Source organism: Mesoplodon bidens (assembly GCF_964165515.1).
Source record: "Mesoplodon bidens genome assembly, chromosome: 6".
Taxonomy (NCBI): Eukaryota; Metazoa; Chordata; class Mammalia; order Artiodactyla; family Ziphiidae; genus Mesoplodon; species Mesoplodon bidens.
The window spans coordinates 5,698,021-5,716,234 of NC_138162.1; the positions used below are offsets into that span (position 1 = coordinate 5,698,021).

Genomic DNA, 18,214 nt, shown 5'->3' on the forward strand with positions numbered 1-18,214 from the left:
CCCGCACTTCACTGATGCTTTGTTCATTAATTTTTTTCAGATTTTTTTCTTTCTGTGTTTCATTTTGGACAGCTTACATTGTCTTCAAAATCACTAATCTTTATTTCTATGCTGTTTATTCTGACATCAATTTCATTCAATGTAGTCATCTCAGCAATTGTAGTTTTCATCTCTAGAAGTTTATCTTCCATGTCTCTAATTAACACCTTTCCTCTAGCTTCTTAAACATATGGAATACAATTATAATAATTATTTTAATGTCCATATTTGCTATTTCTACCATCTGTGTCATTTCTGGTCAGTTACTGGAATATTTCCTACTACCTTACATACCTAGTAATTTTTGACTGGATGCAGACATTGTGTATTTTACCATGTTGGGTCCTAGATTTTTTTGCATTGCTAAAAATATTCTTTAGCTTTGTTCTGAGATACAGTCTGGAAACAATTTGATCCTTTTGGGTTTTGCTCTTAAACGTTGTTAGGCAAGACCAGAGTAGCATTTACTCTACCATTAATTGGGGCAAGACCCTTCTGATGGTTAATTTTATGTGTCAGCTTAACTGGGTCACAGAGTATCCAGATATTTGGTCAAACGTTATTCTGGTTGTTTCCATGAGGGTGTTTTTGGATGAGATTGCCCTCCTTAATGTGGGTGGATTTCATCCAATCAGTTGAAGGCCTGACTAGAAAAAAAAGCGCTGATCCTCTCCCAAGTAAGACAGAATTCCTCCTGCCTGACCACCTTTGAACTGGTATTCTAGCTTCTGTGTAAGAATGGGATTTAAAAGTATATGAATTCATTTTTGCTTGTATTTGCACAAAGAAACAATGGAAAGACATCTAAGAAACTGATTATAGTGTTTATTCATGGGAGAAATGAGAATGCAATAACCAAGTAGATACACACAAGGGTCAGAGTAAGACTTCTCAATCTACATTTTTATATATTAATTTTTAAACTAGTGAATGCATTATTTTATTTAAAAAAAAAGTCATCACAGAAAATAGGGCTGGCCTGGCTTACCAACATAAGAACAGGAATCCTAATATTCTGCAGCATGCTGGAATCCAGTAGGGGCTTCTCTGGAATTTAAGTCTTATTGGTGTAACTATTTCACAGTAATTAAATCACCTTGGATCAATTCCAAGGCAGATTTATCCTACCATTAAGGCAACAACTTAAGCAATATTTTGCTCAAAAGAAGAGCTAGACTGTGAGCTCCCTAGGCAGCTGATACTATGTCTTATGTCTGATCCATCTTTGTATATACCTACAGCCAAGTCCTGTATACAGTCGCTCATTATTGATTGCTTGGGTTGGTTGAATTAAGAACCTAATTCCACTGTTAAGCAAATGGTGTTAAAGTGAATTTCCACAAGCCCTGTTTTCTAAGGGTAGTGATAGACATCAATTGTTGGGGGGTTCATTGGGACTCCACTTGGTGACTCCCTGGCCTTTGACCAGATTCTGGAGATATGAGGTTTGCATAAGCACCAGTCTCTCTTTTTTTTTTTTTTAAATTGAGGTATAGTGATTTATAATCTTATATTAGTTTCAGGTGTACAACACAGTGATTCAAAAATTTTTTATAGCTTATACTCCATTTAAAGCTATTATAAAATATTGGCTATATTCCCTGTGCTGTAAAATATGTCCTTTTAGCTTATTTATTTTATACATAGTAGTTTGTACCTCTTAATCCCCTCTGCCTTCCCTCTCCCCACTGATAACCACTGGTTTGTTCTCTATATCTGTAAGTCTGTTTCAGTTGTTATATTAATTCATTTTATTTCTTAGATTCCACATATAAGTGACAACATACACTATCTATCTTCCTCAGTCTGACATTTCACTAAGCATAATACCCTCCAGGTCCATCCATGTCACTGCAAATGGCAAAATTTCATTCTTTCTTATGGCTGAGTAGTATTCCATTATACATATATACACACGCACACACACGCCACACCTTCTTTATCTATTCGTCTATTGATGGACACTTAGGTTGCTTCCATATCTTGGCTATCGTAAATAATGCTGTTTTGAACACTGGGGTACGTGTATCTTTTCAAGTTAGTGTTTTTGTTTTCTTTGTATATATATCCAGGAGTGGAATTGCTGGATCATATGGTAATTCCTTTTCAGTTTTTTGAGGAAACTCCATATTGTTTTCCATAGGACCTGCACCAATTTACATTCCCACCACCAGTGTACAAGAGTTCCCGTTTCTCTACATCCTTGCCAACAATTGTTATTTGTGGTCTTTTTTGATGATAGCCATTCTGACAGGTGTGAGGTGATATCTCACTATGGTTTTGACTTGCCTTTCTCTGATGATTAGTGATGCTGAACATCTTTTCATGTGTCTGTTGGTTATCTCTGTGTCTTCTTTGGAAAAATGTCTGTTCAGGTTTTCTGCCCATTTTAATTGAGTTGTTTATTTTTTTGATAATGAGTTATATGAGCTATTTATATATTTTGGATAATAACCCCTTATCAGTCATATCATTTGCAGTTATTTTTTTCCCATTCTGTAGGCTGTCCTTTCATATTGTCAATGGTTTCCTTTGCTGTGCAAAAGCTTTTAAGTTTAATCAGGTCTCATTTATTTATGTTTGCTTTTGCTTCCTTTGCCTTAGGACAGATAAAAAATATACTGTTACAATTTCTGTCAAACAGTGTTCTATGCTTTCTTCTAGGAGTTTTATGGTTTCTGGTCTTACGTTTAATCTGAGTTTTTGTATATGGTGTAAGAAAATGTTCTAATTTTATTCCTTCATATGTAGCTGTCCAGTTTTCCCAGCACCACTTACTGAAAAGACTTTTTTCCCCATTATATATTTTTGCCTCTTTTGACATAGATCAGTTGACCATTTAAGTGCACGGGTTTATTTCTGGGCTCTCTATTCTGTTCCATTGATCTATATGTCTGTTTTTGTGTTGCTACCATACTGTTTTGATTATTGTAGCTTTGTAGTATAGTCTGAAGTCAGGGAGTGTGATACCTCTAGCTCTATTCTTCTTTCTCAAGATTGCATAGGGCTTCCCTGGTGGCGCAGTGGTTGAGAGTCTGCCTGCCAATGCAGGGGACACGGGTTCGAGCCCTGGTCTGGGGAGATCCCACATGCCGCGGAGCAACTAGGCCCGTGAGTCACAATTACTGAGTCTGCGCGTCTGGAGCCTGTGCTCCAAAACAAGAGAGGCCGCGATAGTGAGAGGCCCGCGCACCGCGATGAAGAGTGGCCCCCACTCTCTAACTGGTGTAATTCTACCAATCTGAAATTGCAGTTGCCATTTTGAAAATTTTGTTATGAATAAGATTTTTCATTTAAGAGACACGTTAAACACAGAACAAAAAGGGAAGAAACCTCATGAGGAGAGTCTCTGTCTTGCCCATCTATAAGACAGATCACCTTTTTAAATTGGGAGACCTCCTCTTTTCTCCCATACTTACTAAGTGCCAGCTTTTAAAGGACATGACTTAATAGGATGCCAAGAATCTGAATTACTATTTAAACGAGCTGTACTGACTTTAGCTCTGGTAGTTTTGAGTGGGTCTGTCAAAATGGGTTTTGCCTTGTCTAAGTCTTCTCCTCTCCTTACACAGAGAAGATAAGCAGCCACTTGTATCTATCTGCAGTCAGCTTGCTCTCACTTCTTTCTTCCTTCCTTTCCCATATTTTCTCTTTTCTTGGGTAAGTCTGGAGATTAACTAATAATAAATAGTTTTTCAGTCCTTATGTGCAGACTCAAGAAATATCTAGTACAGATTAACAGTCCAAAATTTCCATAAGAAAGAGAAAAATTAAACTATTTTTGCTTCTACTTTTCCCTTGCTGAAATTATAACCCAAAAGTTTAAATGTGGGTTTGGGTAATAGTTTTGTTTCCTATACCTAGGCTTAGTATATCCAAGAGTCTTAAAAATCTTTTTGGATATATGACCATAGGAGGTTTATTTATATTAAAATATTTATGTAATATTCCTGATAATTAGATGATTCTTTGGACTATATACAAGAGTGAGATAAAATTAGCTTAAAAATAACTCTATGCCTCCTGATTTTATTATGATATAAAAATAATGCAATAATTAAATCAATGTAAGATTTGGGGTTAATTTCTCATGATTTAAACCTTCTAAATTAACTTTATTAGTTCTATGGATCCAGTAAGTTATCACTGTTTCCACAAATTGTTTAAAATTATAAAAAATAAAATTGAATTTAATTGAAAGAACTTATATAATAAAATATCTTTTTTAAATGATTTAATCTCATGAATTCTTATAATGCTTTAAACCATAAAGATTTGATGTGTTGGTCTAAGTTTTAATTTCCAGTTGTTTAGTCCACTTAAAGATCTCTTAGGGCTCCCCTGGTGGCACAGTGGTTGAGAGTCCGCCTGCCGATGCAGGGGACAGGGGTTCGTGCCCCGGTCTGGAAAGATCCCGCATGCCGCGGAGCGGCTGGGCCCGTGAGCCATGGCCGCTGAGCCTGCGCGTTCAGAGCCTGTGCTCCACAACGAGAGAGGCCACAACAGTGAGAGTCCCGCGTACCACAAAAAAAAAAAATCTCTTAAACAAACGATAAATTGAGTTAATTAATAATCTTCTGATATATGGATAATGTCTAACTAAAGGAAAAGATCCAAACATTGGGCACCACATATAGTTTTAAATTACCCTTCTTCCTTATTTTTATATAAAAGTTACCAATAGATTGATTAACTGGATGTGTAAATTTCTCTAAATGATATATCCATGCTTATTTTGTCACTTTAAAATTTGTTAAAGTGACATAAAATGTATGCTCATAGAAAAATTTGCTAGACAGTTCTTGGTTTCCAGTCTTCTAGTTTTCTCTTGTGTCTAGAAACTATAACTTTAAAGTTAGCTAATATAAATGGTTACAGAGAAATAGGAATAGGTACCTAAGATAAATGTGGTTTGTCTGTTTTTGTTTTTGTTTTGTTTTGTTTTTGCGGTACGCGGGCCTCTCACTGTTGTGGCCTCTCCCATTGCGGAGCACAGGCTCTGGACGCGCAGGCTCAGCGGCCATGGCTCACGGGCCCAAACGCTCCGCGGCATGTGGGATTTTCCCGGACCGGGGCACGAACCCGTGTCCCCTGAATCGGCAAGCGGACGCTCAACCACTGCGCCACCAGGGAAGCCCTGTCTGTTCTTTCATTAAGAAAATTATTAGTTTATTAAGAGAGTAAACCAATATAATCTATGCATTGTTTTATTTAATGTGATGTAATCAGTTAAATTTTACAACTAGTTAAGAGGTTTAATTTTATCATCTATGGGACTTCCCTGGTAGCACAGTGGTTGGGAATCCGCCTGCCAATGCAGGGGACACGGGTTCAAGCCCTGGTCCAGGAAGATCCCACATGCCACGGAGCAACTAAGCCTGTGCACCACAACTACTGAGCCCGCGCTCTAGAGCCCGGGAGCCACAACTACTGTGTCCACATGCCACAACTACTGAAGCCCACACGCTTAGAGCCTGTGCTCCGCAACAAGAGAAACCACCGCAATAAGAAGCCCGCGCACCACAATGAAGAGTAGCCCCCGCTCGTCTCAACTAGAGAAAGCTTGCGTGCAGCAACGAAGACCCAAGGCAGCTAAAAATAAATAAATAAATAATAAAATTAAAAAAAAAAAATTGTCATCTATTCCTAAACACATACCTAAGAAGGTATATTAATTAATTCAAAGTTTTATAAATGATAAAAGATACCAGAAGACAAATTTGAGGATAAACTATTAATTGTAAATGTAAAGGGTCTGAGGAAAATAAACTGTTTGTCTAGATTTATAATGCCTACAGATAGTGAATTTGAAGAAAATATTGAATTGTGTTTAAAAATATTGGAAATCTTGGCTCAATGTTAATAACTTTATTTATTCATTAAAAAAAGGACTTATAAATCTTTATTGCAAATTTTTAAATGAATGATAGACAAAAAGTAAAATCAGAATTTGGGTTTTCTTTCTGTAAAGTGACCAAGTTATTCCGCTTCTAGATAAAAGATTCCTTTCCTTTTTTTTTTGGCGGTACGCGGGCCTCTCACTGTTGTGGCCTCTCCCGTTGCGGAGCACAGGCTCCAGACACGCAGGCTCAGCAGCCATGGCTCATGGGCCCAGCCGCTTCGCGGCATGTGGGATCTTCCCGGACTGGGGCACGAACCCGTGTCCCCTGCATCGGCAGGTGGACTCCCAACCACTGCGCCACCAGGGAATCCCTCCTTTCCTTTTTATCAACAAAATATTATGTTAACTATGTGAATTTTCTGTCATTACTCAAGAATCATTTTGAAAAAAAGTTCCCTTTTTTTTTTTTAAGTTCCTATAATCAACAATTTCTTGTCTTTGGATACTATGACATGTCATATACAGAGGGGGTTGGAACATGCATAGAGAAACTCACAGCATTTCTGACTTGGTGAATCAGAAAAGTGAAGCCAGGAAACTACAAATGCCGAAGAGTGCAGGGTAATCCTAGAAGGGGCAGAGACGGGGTGATCTCCAAACTGTGTACACTCATCTCTCACTGACCCTTGAACTACTCATACTCATATGTGGGACAGACTCAAAGCAGCTCAGCTAAAGACAAAAGATCTGAAGATAGAAACAACAAAAAAAAAACTCCGAGTGTTTGGAGAAAACCCTAAGCAACACACAAAAGAGCTACTAGAACTAATAAGTGAAGTTAGCATATTGCAGGATACAAGTTCAGTATACAAAAGTCGTTCTTACTTCTATACATTGGCAATACAAAGTTAGAGGCTTCCTCAGTATGGCCGGCGACGTTAGCTAGCGCTCGCTCTACTCTCTCTAACGCGGAAACAGTGGACTACAAGGGACTGAGCTGTATCTGCCTCTATTTCCAACAGACTCACGTTCAACTTTCACTCACACACACACACACACACACACACACACACACACACACACAAAAAGCCGGGAAAATTTTATTAACCCTTTAAAAAAAAGTTAACATAGAATTATAGCAAAAATGGAACCTGAACTTTAGTTAACACAGCCGGAACAATCCGCAGCTGCGGCAGCAGCAGCGGGAGAAGAGATTTAATTTAGTTGATTTTGGGGGGTTGTTGGTTGTTCACTAGTCTCACGCTGATGGAAGTTGCACATTTTTTCGAAGGGACCCAGAAGCTGCTGGAGGTTTGGTTCTCCAGGCAGCAACCCGGCGCAAACCAAGGATCTGGGGATCTTCGCACCATCCCAAGATCCGAGTGGGACATACTTTTGAAGGATGTGCAGTGTTCAATCGTAAGTGTGACAAAAACTGACAAGCAGGAAGCTTATGTACTCCATGACAGTAGCATGTTTGTCTCCAAGAGACGTTTCGTTTTGAAGACGTGTGGTACTACCCTCTTGCTGAAAGCACTGGTTCCCCTGTTGAAACTTGCTAGGGATTACAGCGGGTTTGACTCAAAGCTTCTTTTATTCTTGTAAGAATTTCATGAAGTCTTCTCACCAAGGGTACCCACACCGGAATTTCCAGGAAGTTTCTTAACTCAATTTCCCCAAATGGAGCAGCATATTGTATGGGAGGCATGAATTCTGATTGTTGGTACTTGTATACTTTGGGTTTCCCAGAGAGTCGGGTAATCAATCAGCCAGATCAAACCCTGGAAATTCTGATGAGTGAGCTTGACCCAGCAGTTATGGACCAGTTCTACATGAAAGATGGTGTTACTGCAAAGGATGGCACTCGTGAGAGTGGAATTCGTGACCTGATACCAGGTTCTGTCATTGATCCCACACTGTTCAATCCTTGTGGGTATTCAATGAATGGAATGAAATCAGATGGAACTTATTGGACTATTCCCATCACTCCAGAACCACAATTTTCTTATGTTAGCTTTGAAACAAACCTAAGTCAGACCTCCTATGATGACCTGATCAGGAAAGTTGTGGAAGTCTTCAAGCCAGGAAAATTTGTGACCACCCTGTTTGTAAATCAGAGTTCTAAATGTCGCACAGTGCTTTCTTTGCCCCAGAAGATTGAAGGTTTTAAACGTCTTGATAAATGGATAAAGAAATTTAGCAAGGAAAAGAAAAGAGACAGTCTACACAACAACATGAATGAATACCAAAAAATCATGCTATGTGGAAGAAGTCAAATACAAAAGTCTATGGTTTTTGTATTATTCCACTTACATGAACTTCTTGAAAAGGCAAAATTACAGAGACAGAAGGCAGATGGGTAGTTGCCTGGAACCAGTGGTTGGAGAAGGGAATTAACTGGAAAGGGGCACAGAAAAAATTGTAATAACGAGGGAACTGTTTTATAATCTCAGTTGTGACAGAGGTTCCATGATTACACATCAAAATTCATCAAAACGTACACTTAAAATGGGTGGACTTCATTACATGTAAAGAATACCTTAATTTTTTTTTAATTACTTAAAAAAAAATCTCCCAACCCAGGCCCTAATATTCTATACATATCCTCCCCTAACTAAGACGCTGTCAAGGTACTGTTCAGTGTTCTCCATTACTTCACTAAGATTTCCTTCCTTGACAGGCTTCCCTGAAGGTCTGTGAGGAGTTGACTGTTAACAAATTTCAACTATATTTCACTTATAAAAACCATTATGTTACAGATTTTATCATCATGATATCAATAATGGTTGACACATAACTTTCTACTTACTGTATCAAGCACTCTATATGCAATATCCCATTGAAATCCCATCAAACCCTTTAGGGAGGTGGCATTATGATCCATTTTCTTACTGAGGCCATAAGAGTAAAGTTATTTGTCCAGGGTCACAGCTAATACATGATAGAATCTAGATCAGGACTCAGATTGGAGTATGTGTACCCCTTGGAAGTAAATGAAGATTTTCCAGGGGTTATTAGACACGGATCACTTTTAAGAGAATAAACTCCCAAACCTCAGCCTTCCTGTGTACTCTTCGTACAACCAATCTGCCTGAGCCAATGCACCTGCAACCCTCCCAGTAATTCTTTCCCATGGCCCTTTCACTATCACCCATCATGCACTTTACAAAGGCAAAGCTCACCCTCACCACGGAGCACTGCTTACCAGTACCAACACCTCTGGGAGGACAAACACAGCTCCAAACATTGGCGTTAGTGCAGCCTCCTTTCCTTATGGCACCTTAAACCCACAGTTTTATGACTTTCCTGGCTTCATTCACATTACTGTTAAGGGTGAAGCATGGGGCTGGAAGAGGGGCCTTTGAGGTTGCTCTGAACTCATGTACATCACAGAATGGGCTGGTATGTGTAAAGACAATTTTTGTTTAACCACTTCTTCAATCCCCCTGCTATTCTTTTTTTTTTTTTGCAGTACGCGGGCCTCTCACTGCTGTGGCCTCTCCCATTGCGGAGCACAGGCTCTGGACACGCAGGCTCAGCGGCCATGGCTCACGGGCCCAGCCGCTCCGCGGCATGTGGGATCTTCCCGGACTGGGGCACAAACCGGTGTCCCCTGCATCGGCAGGCGGACCCCCAACCACTGCGCCACCAGGGAAGCCCCCCCTGCTATTCTTAAAGAATTCATTGTTATTATAGGAAGAGGCAGAGAACAAAGTCAAGAAAGGGTTGGTAGGAAATACTGAAGGCACAGGTTTCTCATTTCATCCAGGTAAGAAACCATGGCAAAGTACTGTACAATTTTCAAGAAATAGAAAAAGCACACTGGGAAATACCAATCAATCTCATAGCATGTCTCTTCTGTATTTCCACTATTCTCAAGTAGTGTGAAAGAGCTTGGTGATTATTCTTTTCTTTTCTTTCTTTTTTCTTTTTTTTTTTTTTGAGATTCTTATTTTTACTTGAAAAGTAAAAATAAAAACAACAACAACAACAAAAAACAACTAAGGTACACATTGGGAATTGAACTACTATAGTTTTTCTTTCTAGAGATGTGACATCCATGTGTTCTGGCCAGTAATGTTCTACCAAATATTGTACTAAACCAGTGTACTAAATCCAAGCAGACAGATGACCAGTAAAGCTTTTTGCTATTGGTGATCATTCTTGATTTGCCAAAAGATTCTTAGATGCTGTAAATGAACATTTATTTTTAACTTGGGCACAAGTCTCCTGCTCCTTGTTACTTATCTACCTTTTCTGATTATTGGAATAATACACTTAGCAATTTGAGATTAATTTAACAGGAATATGTTACAGGTTCCATTGCGAGCAATAACTTAGTAACAATCATTAATACACGTTTTGTAAGTTCCACACTTAATATTGGGCCCAGTGTCTTCTCTGCCTTTCATTAATAACATCTACAAAGTAAATTAAATTGTACTCTGAGAAGCAGAACATCCACTTTTACATATGGTGTAGGATACAGTGTTTTCAAATGCAACCTTCTTAAACATTCAAGAAGCCAGGAGAGGGGCTTCCCTGGTGGCGCAGTGGTTGAGAGTCCGCCTGCCGATGCAGGGGACACGGGTTCGTGCCCTGGTCCGGGAAGATCCCACATGCCGTGGAGCGGCTGGGCGCATGAGCCATGGCCGCTGAGCCTGCGCGTCCAGAGCCTGTGCTCCGCAACGGGAGAGGCCACAACAGTGAGAGGCCCGCATACAGCAAAAAAAAAAAAAAAAAAAAAAAAAAAAAAAAAGAAGCCACGAGAAAAAGGTCTGATGAATTCAACAAACAACAGGGGATACTCCTAAGGGGGGTGATCAAGAGAAAGAGACATTTACTTATTGTAAAATAATGAGTAAACACTACCATTGTAATAAAAACAATTACAATCAAAAAGTATTCATCAGGATAAGAATTAAAAGGTAATCATTTGTTTACTGGAAGCTTCTGGAAGCTGTATCAATTCTGACCTGCTGAATAGATGAACACCAAAGCGGGGGAAAAAGAGGGAAAATAGGAAAAGGTACCTGGTCTAATCTCTTGATGTAGTGTTTGAGCTTTGAGAACAGGTCCATGGGTCCTGGCAACAGAGATTTGCACCTGGAATCACAAACACACTAGTCCTGGGAGCGGAAGAACATCCTGTGTTCTTTTATTACCAAAATATTCCTATATGGAAAATGCCTGGAATAACTGTCAAATACAAATAAGAAAGGTCTTGGCAGCAAGATTTAAATGTTAACCATTACATTGTTGAATGCTTTGTATGCAGTGACTACCCAATACTTACGGAGTATATAAAGCATTCAGAACAGGGTCTGACATAGTTAACAGTAATGTAAGTTTGCTATCATTATCATTATACTGCACTCTAGTAGCACAGAAATGTGAAAAGCATTTCACTGATTCATTCATTCACTCAATAAGTTTCTACTAAACATCTACTGTATGCCAGGTAATAGAATATGTACTGAGATTTAATAAAAGCACAATATAGGCATGTTCCTGTGCTAAGGGAGCTTACAGTCCAGGAAGGGGAGGGGCAGTGAACAAAGTATCACGTTAATTAAAGTATAATTACAAATCGAAATAAGTTCTCCAAAGACAAGAATAAATCCTGTGAGAGAATACAGCAAAATGAAAGTTTATATAAAAAGTTCTTAATGACTTGCATATGTTTTATAAATTCCTGTTTTTAAAAGATTCTCTCATTAAAATTCTTTTGATAAAGTAAAAGTCAGAGTAGAGACTACCAGTACCTTATTTTTTATTTCTATTCAGTCTTTTTTAAAATTTAATATTGTGGTATCATACCTAAACTAGAAATTTATATCCCACTTGAAAATATACTGATTGCTTAATCAGCCCAGCCATGGCTTTTTGTTAAGAATTTTTCATGTTTACAAAGTGAAAAACACTTATTCTCTAATTTATCTATTTAGTCAGTCAGTCGTGATTTCTAGACATCAGAGTCCCTTAAAGAGAAATATACCTAAACAACAAAACAATGTGGCCAGTTATGCAAAATAAAGGTACCAAATTAAATCTTTAAGCTCTGAATACAATAATCAATATATCATATCTGGACACAACTCTATTCATAAGTGCAATAACTTTAAGCAAAATTTTTGTATCTGTCAGGCTCATGCACTTATGATATCGTTGGGAAAACATTTTTAAAAATAAGAGCAAAGGAACAGCTACAAGGAACAGACTATTCCGAAACCACTTCCAGGAACAGGGTTTGTTTAAACAAAATGTATTAAGTGAAACCAGCTGCATTAAGGGTCGATGCCATCTGAAGTGGAATTCTAAAACCACCCACTTCGTAATATCTGGGTAATTATTCCTTCCTGTTGCTATAAATGAAATACTCAATGGCCAACGAGCTATAAGACAGCATGGCAAGGAGCAGTTCACCAATGAACAAAAGGCCCAATTGTAGTACAAGTGGATGCTCACAAGAAACCCTTGGGTCTTCTAGCTAGTCCAACTAGCTTTATGCTTCCTTATCACACATCGGACAAAGTGCTAAAGAAATGTGAAGAGAGTCGCTCTTTTGAGGGTACCAGGAGAGAGGTGCCTACAGTCAGGAATAATCATATTCTGCCAGTGGATCAACTGATGACGCTTTCACACAAACTGATGATTTAAAAAACAAACAAACAAACAAAAAACTCCAGGAATTAAAAATATGCTCTAGGGAATTCTAAAATGCATACTTTTTTCCAATCTGAAAACTAAAACAGATCTGAAGAAAAATGGAGCCTGAATCATAACCAAGGTTTCATTATTTAAAATCATTTTCCTTAACTTATAACAAAAGCATATGAAAGGGCTTGCCCCTTTGAAGACTTCCTGGTGGCGACATATCAGGGGAACCCTTCAGGAAGTCATGTGACCCAGTCAAGAACATCCATCCATTTTGAAAATGTTTCCCAGTGTATCATCAGTACTGGTGGTAGGACTGTAATCAAAACAATGCAGTTGAGAAACGCAGCCATTAATCATTTTATTTTGGAAACCAATTAGGGGATGATGAAGGAAGAAAAAACAGTGATTCATTTGTTTTGATGAAATCTGGCCTTCAAAAGATAGAATGGGCCAGGAAACACACATATTTTTATGTTCTAAGGTATCTTAAACTTGGCCTTTAAAAAAAGATTCTTCCCAAGCTCAGTAAATGAACAAAATAAATCAGCTAGTTTATGAACTTGACCATGATATATTCTGCTAACTTTATGGATGTAAGCTTGCAGGTAAAAAAATATATATGACCTAAGGGCAGTCACAAACTTTGCTGTTTGAAGCACCAAACTCAACAAGATAGCAGTGTACCATGATCCAATGTCACCTGCAGGATGATGGTAGCTAATGAGGTGCACTCATTAGCTGTGTTTACCTGACTCTTTAAAAAGCAGGCAAAGCTCAGTACTAAAACTCAAGTCAAAATGTGCAGTTCACAACACAGCTTGTATGGACCAGATTTGTTTCTTAGAAGAAATGTCCGAAACTTCTAAAATGGACAGAGAGGATAATATCAACATGTTCTGAAAGGTTTAAGAACATTCCAATTACAGGAAACCCTGATGATTATGACTACCACCAGTTAAGAATTCAAGCACAACTACGTAAATAGACAGTACAGTATTATTTGAAATATCTCTTAAAATATCCTATTTTTTAAAAAAAATCCTTTTTTAAGTTTTATTGAAGTATAGTTACTTTTCTCTTAAAATACCCTATTCAACATTTTCCACACATCTTAACCCATCTTATACCCTCCCCCATTCAATACTTCCACTCTTTGTACTGCCCAGGACCCCACATCAGAAATCTTATTTGACATGGTTACTGGTTTGTTATAGAGAAAGGGTACAAGCGGAGGGCTGGGAGGATGAAGAAATTCTTGAAGGACCAGTTGGTGCAGGAGGTAGCTGATGGAAACTGGAAAGGAAAAAGAAGAAAATCAAGAGACAAGCAGTGACATGAAAGGGGTCACCTCCCTGGAGAGGCTTTCAGTTACTTGTGGCCTCAGGTTACCATGTGGCCTCTTGAAGGGCAAAATGTAAAGTTCTCAGTTTGAGCAACCAACTCAGTGTCAGGAGAAAGGAAAAATGACACATTAGCAATGGGAAGCTCAGAGCGAATTCCCAGAGGCTGTCAAGACTCAACCTAAGTGATGGTGTGTCCCCGCACAAACGTAGGGCATACCTCAGAAGTGAACCCCAAGGCAACCTAGGTCTACTTCCTAGATGAAAATGCTATTCTATTTTCAACTTTATTTCTTACTTTCATTCTGTCTGGATGGAAGAAAGATGATTTGGGGGTTTAAGTCCTGGCTCGGTTCTAAACCAACTGGGATGTTTTAGGCAAGTTAATCCACTTCTCTGGGTCTATTTAACTTCTTAAATTCTAAACCTTCTTTCTTAGAGTCATTTCCCTTCTTGAAATATATCCTTGAGAATGTCCTTTCGTGATGAGTTCTCAGTGGTAAATTCTTTTTGTTTTTATTTATCTGAAAATGTATCTCACTCTCAGTCTTGAAAGACTGTTTTATGGCTATACAATTCTAGGTTAATAGCTATTTTCTTTGCCTACTTTGAAAATATTATTCTACCGTTTCAGGGCTTCTACTCTTGCTGTAGAAAAGCCAGCCGTCACTCTAATCCTTTGCAGGTGATCTGTCTTTTCTCTCTAGCTATTTTTTTTTTTTTTTTTTTTTTTTTTTTTTGCGGTAGGCGGGCCTCTCACTGTTGTGGCCTCTCCCCTTGCAGAGCACAGGCTCCGGATGCGCAGGCTCAGCAGCCATGGCTCACGGGCCTAGCCGCTCTGCGGCATGTGGGATCTTCCCAGACCGGGGCACGAACCCGTGTCCCCTGCATCGGCAGGCGGACTCTCAACCACTGCGCCACCAGGGAAGCCCTCTCTCTAGCTATTTTAAGAGTCTTTTCTGCCTTTGATATTCTATAGGTTCACTATATATTCAGACATGGGTTTCTTTCCTTCTTTTCCTTTCCTTTTTGACTGTGTTGGACTTTGATGGGCTTCCTGAACCTGAGAACTTTGATCTCTCTACCACACTTAGAACTTAGGACAAGAGAGGACCCCGTCCTCAATTCCACAATTTAACAGACTCCAGCTCTCCCCACAAGGCAAGGGGTCTGAAGGCTCAGGGGATGTGCCTACCAAGAGCCTAACTACCATATTCTAGGTATCCAGGACCCTGGAATTCCCTACCTAGTCAGCTCCAAGCCCACATTCAGGGCTTACATGGATCTCTTCCCAGGTCTACTCTGAAAGTGGAATGCACCAGCAGTGTGGGCAGATTAAACATGCCAGAGGTGTCTTCTAGTGGCATGTTTGTGAGAAATGTGAACAGAGATTATATAGGCAGGCTGAAACATCTATACATGCGTGCTTGAGGCCCCTCACAGTGCACAAAAAAGCTGGGGGAAGAAAGAGAAGAGGGTCAGGCCATAGTTCAGGGTCTGGCTCAGTCTGTGCTGCTACATGCCAGTGCAAAACTCTGTGAAGTTCAAACACTCTAAATTTCTAGGTTACTATGGTATATTCACCAAGGCAAGAGTATAGAACATATTTTATTTAGTAGTTTGTTACACTTGTAACTTTTAAATATTTAGACATATAGTTTGTGGGCCTCCATTTATACTGATGCCCTAACTTCCACAAATGGCAAGGGACGGCCTGATGTTTATCAATTATAAAAATTCTCACCAGTTATCTCTTTCAATATTTCCTCTTTGCCATTCCCCCTAGCATCCTCTTATGTTCTGGGAACTCCAATTAAACCTAAGTTGGATCTTCTCACTATATACCCTGGCTCTTAACCAATCATATTTTCTATCTCTTTATGTCTCTAAACTGCAAGCTGTGTTACTTCTTCAGATTTATCTTCTAGTTCATTAATTCTCTCTTCAGCTATATCTATTCTGATATTCAACCCCTTCTTGAATTTTTTATTTCAAAGATTACACTTTTCACTTCTTGACATTATATTTGGTTTTTAAAATAAATTTGCCTGGTTGTTCTTGATGATATCTTTTTCTTTACTCATATTTTCAATTCCTTCTTTTGTTTCCAAAAATTACTAAGTGAATTTATTTTATATTCAATATCCAATATTTCCAATATCTGAAATCTTTAGATGTCAGAGCTTACTATGATTTCTATTGACTCTTGCTCATGATATCCTGTTTCTGTGTGTCTGTGTGCCTGCCTGTCTCTTTTTGTGTGTTCATATTAGTTGCAATGATCCATGGGAATTCTTTTGAGTCCAGAGAAGACTTCAATTTGCTTCTGTCATGGGCCCACGGACACTAAAAACCTAGGTCCACTTTAAATCAAGATTTCCAACTTGCAATTATGGCGGGGGGGGGGCAGTGTCACACAAATAGTATAAAATCAATTTCCAAACCCATGTGAGAGCTGGTCAGTAGCCACAAGTTCTCATGTGACTTTTTTTTACTTTGTCCTCCACCCAAAGCCAAAAGTGAAACGGAAAATTTTCTTTGCTGCTTGATACTGTGTAAAGTACTCCTCTCCTAGTCCACCTTTTCTCTGAGAGTGTAACTTCTCTGAAGTCTTGGCTTTACAAGAAATGGTCTTGGATCAGCGACCCCTTTCTCTACCCTAAGAGAGCCCAAGCTTGTCACAGGCACACTACTCTCCTCCCTCACCCCACCAGAGTTCTGGGTCATTTGAATCTGTATACCCAGGTTATCATCAATTTCTGGGGTTAAAGTTTTGTGAGGAGCAGATGATTTACATGGTCAGGGAATGTCTTCCCCACAGATTGCTTTTTAGTTGCAAGAGGAAAACTAGCAACTAATTATCCAATGGAGGAACCAAACCACACCCTTGACTAGATAATCAAAATTAGTGTCACTAATGACAGGCAGAAGGACACTGTGTGTACCTGGATGTGATACCATGAGAAAGAAATAACATTACTCCTGTAGTATTCTAACCAAGAATGTGTACCCTGAATCTAATAGTAAGAAAACATCAAACCAAAACTGAAAAACATTCTATAAAATAACTGGCCTATACTCTTTAAAAATATCAATGTTATGCAAGACAGAAATACTAAGGAACTGTTCCAGATTACAGGAGAGTAAAGAACATGACAATGCAATCCATGATCTGGATCCTACACTTGGGGGTGGGGGTGGGGGGATGCTATAAAAGACATTACTGTGAGAAAACTGGAATATGGATGGTAGATTAAACAAAAATATAGTTATCAGGGTTAAATTTCTTAAAATTGGTAATTATACGGTAGTTAAATAAAAGAATATCCTTGTTCTAAAGAAATACATTTGAAGCATAAGGGACAAAATGTTACAACCTAATCTCAACTGACTCAGAAAAATGAATTTTCTATCCACATACACATACAGAAAGAGAGAGAGGAGGGGGGAGAATGATAAAGCAAATGTAATGTGGCAAAATGCTAAAAGTTGATGACTCTAAGTAAAGAGTATGTGGGAATCTCTACTATTCTAGCAAATTCTGAAACAATTTCAAAATACAAAGTAAAAACCACGGGTGGTCAAACGTGAGCCAATGGTAGATGTGGAAAACAGAATAAACAAACATACAATGTTTGCATTAGCAAACTGTACTGATCTGTGAGGAACCCAAACTCCATTTTACCAAATATTTCTGCTGAGGAACAGGTGAAGAAATAATATAGAGTTCTGCTCCTGCCTAAGACACAGAAAGCCGTAAGAGAACCTCCATCCCAACCTAACAAGAAAAGGCTAGATAATCTATAAAATCGTAACATTTCTTGAGCTAATCAGAGAGCTGAGGTCACAAGGTAACCAAGTGAACAGAATTCTAAAGAGTGACAAGTCCCTCCAAAGAGAGACAAGGCATACAAACTGTGTGACCTTTCACAGAGCACAGGAGGAACAGGTGGCTGCCATAAAATTAGGTAAGAGGAAAACAGCTTAAATTTTAATAAAGTCTTATAAAGCCGAGTGTGGCTTAGTATAACATATCGAATCCCTGGGAGTTCCAGACATCACAGCTGTCTGAACTGACTTGCAAGCTCTTTTCCATGGGGCCTCTACCAGATGCTCATGATAAAGATTGGGAGCAGAGAAGGAGGCTAGAGAGAGCCCCTCAATACTGAACTGGGATAAAATCTTGCCCACTTCCTGGACCATTCTCTCATATAGCGTGAAAACTTTAATCCACTGGGGGAAGGGCAGGAAACCCTCCCTGCCCCCCAGGATCCAGGCAAAGATCTACCGCTTCTGGGGGTGGAGGAGAAGCAAAGCCATTGTCAGCTGGATC

General features: G+C 39.0%; 1 protein-coding gene and 1 pseudogene across 2 annotated transcripts in view; one reads left to right on the forward strand and one right to left on the reverse strand.

The window, feature by feature from the left end:
- Positions 1–18,214, reverse strand: part of ABL1 (ABL proto-oncogene 1, non-receptor tyrosine kinase) — a 134,867-nt gene that overhangs the window by 68,341 nt on the left and 48,312 nt on the right. The window lies entirely within an intron of this gene.
- Positions 7,148–18,214, forward strand: part of LOC308618771 (S-adenosylmethionine decarboxylase proenzyme-like) — a 33,384-nt pseudogene continuing 22,317 nt past the window's right edge. Inside the window, exons 1-2 of the transcript in view lie at positions 7,148–7,263; positions 7,351–8,080. The product of the transcript in view is annotated as an S-adenosylmethionine decarboxylase proenzyme-like (transcript). The remainder of the gene's footprint in view (positions 7,264–7,350; positions 8,081–18,214) is intronic.